Source organism: Nannospalax galili, unplaced genomic scaffold (assembly GCF_000622305.1).
Source record: "Nannospalax galili isolate Female #2095 unplaced genomic scaffold, S.galili_v1.0 scaffold762, whole genome shotgun sequence".
Taxonomy (NCBI): domain Eukaryota; kingdom Metazoa; phylum Chordata; class Mammalia; order Rodentia; family Spalacidae; genus Nannospalax; species Nannospalax galili.
In genome coordinates, this window is record NW_008350126.1 from 1,045,502 (window position 1) to 1,052,990 (window position 7,489).

The 7,489-nt window shown below is 50.1% G+C and overlaps 1 protein-coding gene across 4 annotated transcripts in view; it reads right to left on the minus strand.

Annotated features, from left to right (window-relative positions):
- Positions 1-7,489, minus strand: part of Cplx2 (complexin 2) — a 76,462-nt gene that overhangs the window by 8,324 nt on the left and 60,649 nt on the right. The window contains exon 1 of one of the 4 annotated variants that reach the window (XM_008847339.3): positions 4,345-4,604. The exons of the other annotated variants lie outside the window; for them this stretch is intronic. The gene's annotated coding sequence lies outside the window, so the exon portion shown is untranslated. Of the gene's footprint in view, positions 1-4,344; positions 4,605-7,489 lie in introns of those variants that run through there. 4 annotated transcript variants of the gene reach the window in all.

Genomic DNA, 7,489 nt, shown 5'->3' on the forward strand with positions numbered 1-7,489 from the left:
CTCAGTCCTCCTTTCACCTCCTGTCGCTCCCTCCTCTCACTTCTCTCTTTCTGTCTCTTCTAACTCCTCTCTCCTTTTTCCTTTGTTAGTTCAAGTTATTCTTTCTGTCCTTGCATAAGCTTGTTTTCTAGACTCTGACCTCAGTTCCTGATTTTTTTCCCTTTGTAAATCTTCCTTTGAGGGTGCTTATCCCTTCTAGGGGCTTTATTGATCAGTGACATCAATGACACCTAGACTTCTAATCTGGGCTCCAGATCCCCATATTCATTTATATTATTCAGTATTAATTGAAAACCTACCGTGTATTAGTTGATATCCTAGACAGTGATGATTTAACAGTGAACCAGAGAGGCAAAGGTTTGCTCTCATGCAGATTACATCCTGAGGTGTCTACATGTGAGTGCATGCATATGGTGAAACAGGCAAGAGATAAGTCAAGAAATGCATGTCTTCTGGTCTTCCTGGGTGTTCTATAACCACTACTCAAACAGCATGCCACCTCTATTAACAACTACCTCCTTTTCCAGACACCTCTGCTTCCATGCATTCATTCAGTAATGGCTGCCACTGCTACCCCTCTCCAAAGCACATCTATGCAAGACTGAATCTTCTCAATGCTCATCTCTCTATTGCTTCATGTGGGTCCTACATAGGGCTCCCAAGTAATTCGGAGGCATTGCTTAGCTGGGCTTCTTGGGTCTACTCCAAAGTCCTGTTGTCCAGTCTTAGTGTGGCCTTCTAAAGCAGCTGGGCAATCATTTGGTTGAGACAGCCCTACATGACTTGTGAGGCCCAACCTACTCCCCAGCCTTGCTTATTGGCAGGAGACTTCCCTCCACATCAGGTACTAGTAGAAGGGGCTCTTTCTAGTTGTAAGGAGGACTACATCACTAGTTTGAAGGTTAGAAATCATCTGTAGGATGTGTCTGACACATGATAAATGCTCAGTAAATAGTGGCTATTATTAAAACAATGAATGCTGACTATTGGGCACTCCTGATACTTCCCCTCTCCTAGCTCCTGGGAAGTCTCCCCCTGGCTGAAGTCAATCTAGATTTTTCTCTTTGTACCTCTTCCTTTATCCAGTCATCACCCCTACCTTCCTTACATCGTTAGCATCCTTTCTATCCTTTCCATACATCCCTTGGGTCCCCTCCTTTCTGCAGCCCTTTCTTTGGACCATGCACTTCTCTGACTCTGCTCTTTAGTTGACAGAGGAGTCTGTACTCGGTGCCTATTCTTCATCTCCTGGTAAAGCCCTACTGTTCCTGAGACCAGAGATCTGCTGTCTCTAGTCATTGCTAATGAGAGGCTACGAGGCATCTTAAATATCAGACAGGGAGTGTTTTCACAGCCCTCCACCCCCTCTCTCCCTGTAGGATCTGATGCTGATCATGACTCCCCTCCCCCTCTTTCAGCCACTCAAATCTCCTGAGTTCCGTGACACAGCACTCCTGTGGTCTCCATTCTCTGTTCAAACAGGTCTTTCCTCTCTCCTTTGCTGGTTGGTTCCTTTCCTTCCATTAAAATAAAGATGTTCTTCAAGCAAACTCTTTCCCTTTCCACTGCACCTCCTGTGGAAACCTTTCATCTATGCCTACTGATTTAAGGTCCTTATTTAGCTATGTATGTGTGTGTGCTTCTCTCCCAAACCTGCACATTTTAACCCTGTATGCCAGTACACATGCCATTTCCAATTCAATCTGTCAGAGATCAAGCTCATCCTCACCTCCCCCACCACCTTTTCCTCCAGCATGCTTTGTTCCAATTGCTTCAACAGAAAACTCCAGTTAGTAAATTCCTCATTTGCTCACACACATTCACTCCCTCATCCTGAACTCTTGAGCACCTTCTCTCTACCAGGCACTGCAGCAGAGAACAAGAGAGTTTCAATACTTGCTTTCACAGAATTCTCACGGCATAATTGGGGAGGGTAGGCAGTGCACAGCAGAGCATGTGGGGATTTGGTGAGTCCAGTTGGATTAGAAAACAAGGGGAATGGTAGACATTGTAGTTTCACAGTGCTTTCTATACCCCACCCTCCTCTTTCCTACTGCTTTCATGCTCATTTCAGGGCTCTGTCTCTCCTCTGACTCTTATCCGTCTTCCACATGACCCTCAGATTAATCTTCCTAAAGGGCAGATTTGCAAATTTGCTATGCAAACACCCTGCAATGGCTTCACACGGCCTTGTCAAACCTACCACTGTCTTTGTGCTGCCCTTCAAATCCTGCAATCTAGCACCTGCCCTCTTTGCCTCTCATTTCCCATCCCTTGCACATCACTCTGTTTTAACCAGACCCCAATACAAGTTCTTTCCACCCCCACACCTGGAGTTGGGGGGATTTGAGCATACTAGTTTCACAGTCTTAGGATCACAACCTCATCTCTGTTAGTTCAAATCCTGGAACCACAACTTATTAAATGATCTTGAATACTTAATGTTTTCTCTTGTATGACAGCTAATGCCTGTGTGCAAGGCTTATAGTGAGCAATGAGACAGTGCACACCTAGTGCCTGGCATGTGGGAGGTGCTCAGTATATCATTATTGTCACCATCATCATCATCGTCATCATCAGCAGCAGCACTAATTTCCCAAGATCTTTTTCAAGCATCATTCCCTCTATGGAATTTCCTGGTTCTGCTTGGCAAGAGGAGATGGTTTCTTCTTCTTCTGAGATTCAAGGCGCTTTCTAGGATGGCATCACTGCCTCTAACTCATGCCCTTGCTGTCTGGGTGCCTTTCCCTTACTGTCACTCTGTTGCCTGTTTCTTACTCATTTCACCTGTCCCCAGAATCCACTACAGGGTAGATCCTCAGCATATTCTAGCTGGGTGGAATTTAGTGGTGTGTTTCAGGGAGCCGGTACACAAGTTCAAAGCATGATCCTACATGTCTGACTCTGAACTTCTAGACACAGGACTGTGTGTGCCTGCGTGCCTGTAGTGATTCTACTGCATGCTGGTAGAGTGAGATCAGGAGGTCTTGGAGGTTGTGTGCAGTTGAGAATTTGGGCCTCACCGCCAGGAGGCGCTCGTCAGCGATTCTGCGGAAAGCCACTGTCTATCCCCGCGCGGGAAGGGTAGTAGTGGGGGGTGGAGACTCCTGGTGGTGGGGTGTTGGATTGGGGGAAGGGAGGCAGGGAGGGGGCCAGGGCAGAGTGATTGCAAAGGTTTCCATGCCGTCAGTACACTGGAGACCCAGGGCAGGCCCTTCCCTGCCCCTCCCAACTCCCAGCCAGTCCTTACCTTCCCAAAGGCTACCAGGCACCTACTGAAGCTCGGTGGAGTCCCTGGAACCCGACCCCCTTCATCTGACAAGCACACTCGGGCACCTGCAGTGTTTGTCTTTGTGGCTGGTTTTCTGTTTTTATGATTCAAGTCCGGGCTACAGTCACCACAACTCAGTTCAACACTCAATTGCTTTTGCAAGGAACTCCACGCTAATGGCGGTGGCAGAGACACAGGATGTGTCCTGCCCCCCCCCCCCATCCCACATCCTTGTAAGCAAGACTGGGGGGAAAGAAGGGGTAGCCGGAGGATGGAGACAATAAGGGATGGCTCAACTGAGAAGCGGAAGTGGTGGGGACTTCACGTCCCCCCACTAGGAGGGAGGGCAGGCAGGCTTCCAGGCGCCCCTCTCCAGGCCCTCGAGGAGACCAGCGCGCCCAGCAGCTCTGCCCTGGAGCTCTCAGTTGGCCACTGAGCGCCCCCCCCCCCTCCTCCAACATACACCACCTAACCTCTACCTCTTAGCAGCAGCCCGCTCTCAAACTTTGCCCCGGGAGGGGGTGGAGAGGGGCCGGTCTGAGTGGGGAGCAGCCCAAGCTCACTCCTCCGGTAAGAGGACAAATAGTCCCCCTACTCCCCACCGACGTGGGCTCCCCTCCACCGCCCTGGGGCTCCCTAGGGAACCGAACTCTACCCTTGGGGCGGCTTCCTGCTCCGGGGCGCAGAGGGTCCCTGCCTGCCTTCGGGGTAGCCACACCCCGAAGTAGCTGAAGGCCACGTCCCCAACCCTAGTCCTGCATGCTGGAAGTTGTTCTCCAGATTCACACTTGAGTCTCCCGCCGCACTTGGGGCGGTCAGGGCTCCCAACACCCGATTTTCCCCGGCTTCCGCGAGTGCGCGCGGGGCCCACACCTGCCAGCAGTGCGTCTGCTGCACCGGCCCTCGCCCGGCTGTCCGCACGGGGAGCTGTCCCTTCAGCACCACGGCGAGCGCGGGCCAGCGCAGCACCCGCGTTCTGGGTGAGCTCCCCCAAACCGACTGCCCCAGCTGAGTGCGTCGTCCCTATTGCCCCCAACCTGGCTCTTCCGTCCCAGCCCACGGTCTGCACCGACCTGGCGATCCCAACAACCGTCTAAGCCACTGCAGGGCTCCGGCAGACTCCAGCAGGCTGTTCCTTGTGCTGTGCCAGCTCGCGCCGCCGCTTGGTGTAACTCCGCCAGGCGAGCTGCGGCCGCCGCTGCCGCGGGCGGATACCGAAGGCACCCTCCAATCACGCCCCTAAGCCAGGCCCTGACGCCGCACAGCTCCGCTTCCAGATGGGAAATTCAAACCTCTCTCTCCCTCTCTCCCCTCTCCCTCTTCCTTTCTCCCCCTTTCCCTCTCTCCCGCCTCTCCCTTTCCTCTCCCTCTCCTCTCCCTCCCTGTTCTTCCTCCCTCCCTTTCCTCTTGCTGCCTCCTCTCCTCTCCCTTGTCTCTTTTCTCTCTTCTAGTCTCCCTGCTTTTGCTCCCTCCTTTCTCCACCCACTTCTTCTCCACCTTATTGTATCTGCTCTCCTCGCAGATACCCCTGATGGTCTGTCTCTCCTTTGTGAGGAGTCTTGGTCAACTAAGCTATGTCCAAGCTCCAAGGACCACAAGGGGTCACAGGGGCAGGAGTGGAGGGAGGGTCTTTAAAGCAAATATCAAAGGAATCCATCTCCTCAGGAAAGTCCTCTTTGACTCCTCCAGGCAGGATGGGTACATTCCCTTTGGGTGCCTACCTCCTTAAAGAAACCCCTCTTCTGTCTGCCTGCTTGTGTATTGCCTGTGAGCAGCTCCAGGACTGGACTGTCCCCTGGCAGATCATCTTTACAGCTTATCACTATAGCACCCAGCCATATGGTCACTCCAAAACCATTGATGTACAGTGTGGAGAAGGCCCTCCTAGGGGGTGAGGGAGTCTTTGCCTGGACCCAGAGCAAAAGACTGCTGTTGCTGAACCTTAGGTAAGCTGCTCACCAGTCCCCAGATCTGTTATCCTATGGAGAAGACACAATCTTCTGGCAAAGTCATTCTAGAAGGCCTTTCCCTCCTATGCCAGGAAAGAAAAGGGACTCCAAGAGCTGGGCAGCATCTGTGCCCATCCCCAGCCTCCCCTCCTCCCCTCATGATCCTTTTTGTTCTATTATTCTCCCCTAATGAGCCTTTCCATTCTGCCTGCCATCTATTGGCTCTCAACTGCTTCCTTTAATCCATCCTGAGGTGTAGGAAAATGGCTGGGGGGGGGGCGGCTTTTGCACCTGGCCTTTGAAAGATTTTCAGAGTTATGTGAGAGTGGAGATAACTTCTTGCTTCTGTCAGGGCATGGTTTCTTTCCCAGGAGAGAGAAGGAGGGGAGGGGGACAGGAGGACAGGGAGAGAGCTGTGGAGGAACAGGATCCAGGCTAGGAAGGGTGATTTAGTACAGTAAGTAGGAACTACTCTTTAGTATATAGTCATAACAGAGGCCTCAAAGTAGGTGTCTCACAAGTCAGAAGACACAGGTGCACACACCTTGCTCCCCTGCAGAGGCACCCTGTGAAACTCAGCTCTGTTCTCCCATTCAGACTTGGGGCTTTGTATAATGAAGATCATACTTTTTAAATTTTTATTTATTACTTTTTATTTTATGTGTATGAGTGTATTGCCTGCGTGTATGTAAGTGCACCCGTGTCGTGCAATGCCCATGGAGAACAGAAGAGGCCATCGGATCCCCTGGAGCTGGAGTTACGGACAGTTGTTAGCTGCCATGAGGGTGCTGGGATTTGAACCTGGGTCTTCTGCAAGAACAGCCAGTGTTCTTAACCACTGAGTCATCTCTCCAGCCCCCGAAGACCCTACTTTTATGGCAGACCTTTCTATTTAGCAGTGCTTGGTCACTAGCATACCATACTCATTACTTTCCCCTTATTTCCTAGAGTGACACTAAAGTGAGTGTGTGTGTGTGTGTGTGTGTGTGTGTGTGTGTGTGTGTGCTGTTTGATTAGAGTGACTTAGACTTATCAGTAATGCTGCGGGGGGTTCTAAGTCAAGCAATCTGATCTGACATTCTGTCTTTCTGAAAGCATCAGTCTTCCCCTCTCCTCTCCCCCCTCCTTTGTACACGTTCTTCAGCAACAAGCTCCGTAAATGGGGCCTGTGCCAGCAGCTCTCCAGCTACAGCTGGGGTTTTGCCTTTGACATGGACGTCGATCAAGCTGGGATCAAAACTCAACTTATGTTTCAGAAAAATAACGAGCTCAGTCCCAGGCACTGCATTTTAAGATGGGCTTTGATAAGCTTCAGAACATTCCTCCTGAGGAAAGGCTGCCTTGGGGATGGGGAGTTTGAAGGATTTGAGGATGGCTTACCTGGAGGACAGAGCACTGAGGGGCATTAGTTCTGGAAGGGCTGGCAGGTCTTGCTTAATTGAAATTCTAGGACTCAGTTTAATAAGGTTGGCAAAGTAGATGCCAAGGATGTGCTTATCAAATGAATAAATAACCATTGCAAGGGAAGACCAGAGCTACTGTTGCTTTTTTAAACCATTGCTGGGGATGAACTTAGGGCCTCGGGGAAAGTAAAGGAGGCAGACAGAAGCTCTAAGAGGAAGACCCAACCATCAAGTGGCGCTGTCTCTAGCCATGACTGTACTTCCTCGTGTGATGCCAGGAGTTGCAGTTGGGTAAGAGAACCATTCAGGCTACATTACCTTTGAACTGAACGTTTTTTTGTGACTCTGCAACAAAACAAAACCCAGGATCGGACACGAACTGTGCCTAGCTGTAGAATCATATTGGTGATAGAAGTTCAGCTGGCTCAAGTTTTGGTGGCTTTGTCCTGTCGATCAATTCGGGGTAACTCACAATACTCTATTGATCCTTCCCATGGACAAAAAGTGGTGGAGAGGTGGATACTTTCTCTCTCTTCAGTGTTAACAGCTTCGAAGACCCAAATACCCTATTACTACTTAAGAAAAGTTGTAGACCATTATAAATACCTAATGTTTACAGCACAATTAATCACAGCAACAATATGAGCTTCTGCTATGTTTTGGTACTAATTTCAGTGCTTTTACATAAATTACATTTTCTTATTTTACACAAGCCCTTATTTTCAAGATGGAGAAACTGAAGCCTAGGGAGAGAAAGTGAGTCTTGGGCAGATCCGAGATGCCAGCCCAATCTGCACTGGGCATTGCTTCTCTCTTGACACAGTCCACAGCCTCTGTAAATGGAACTTTTACTTAGCATATATATA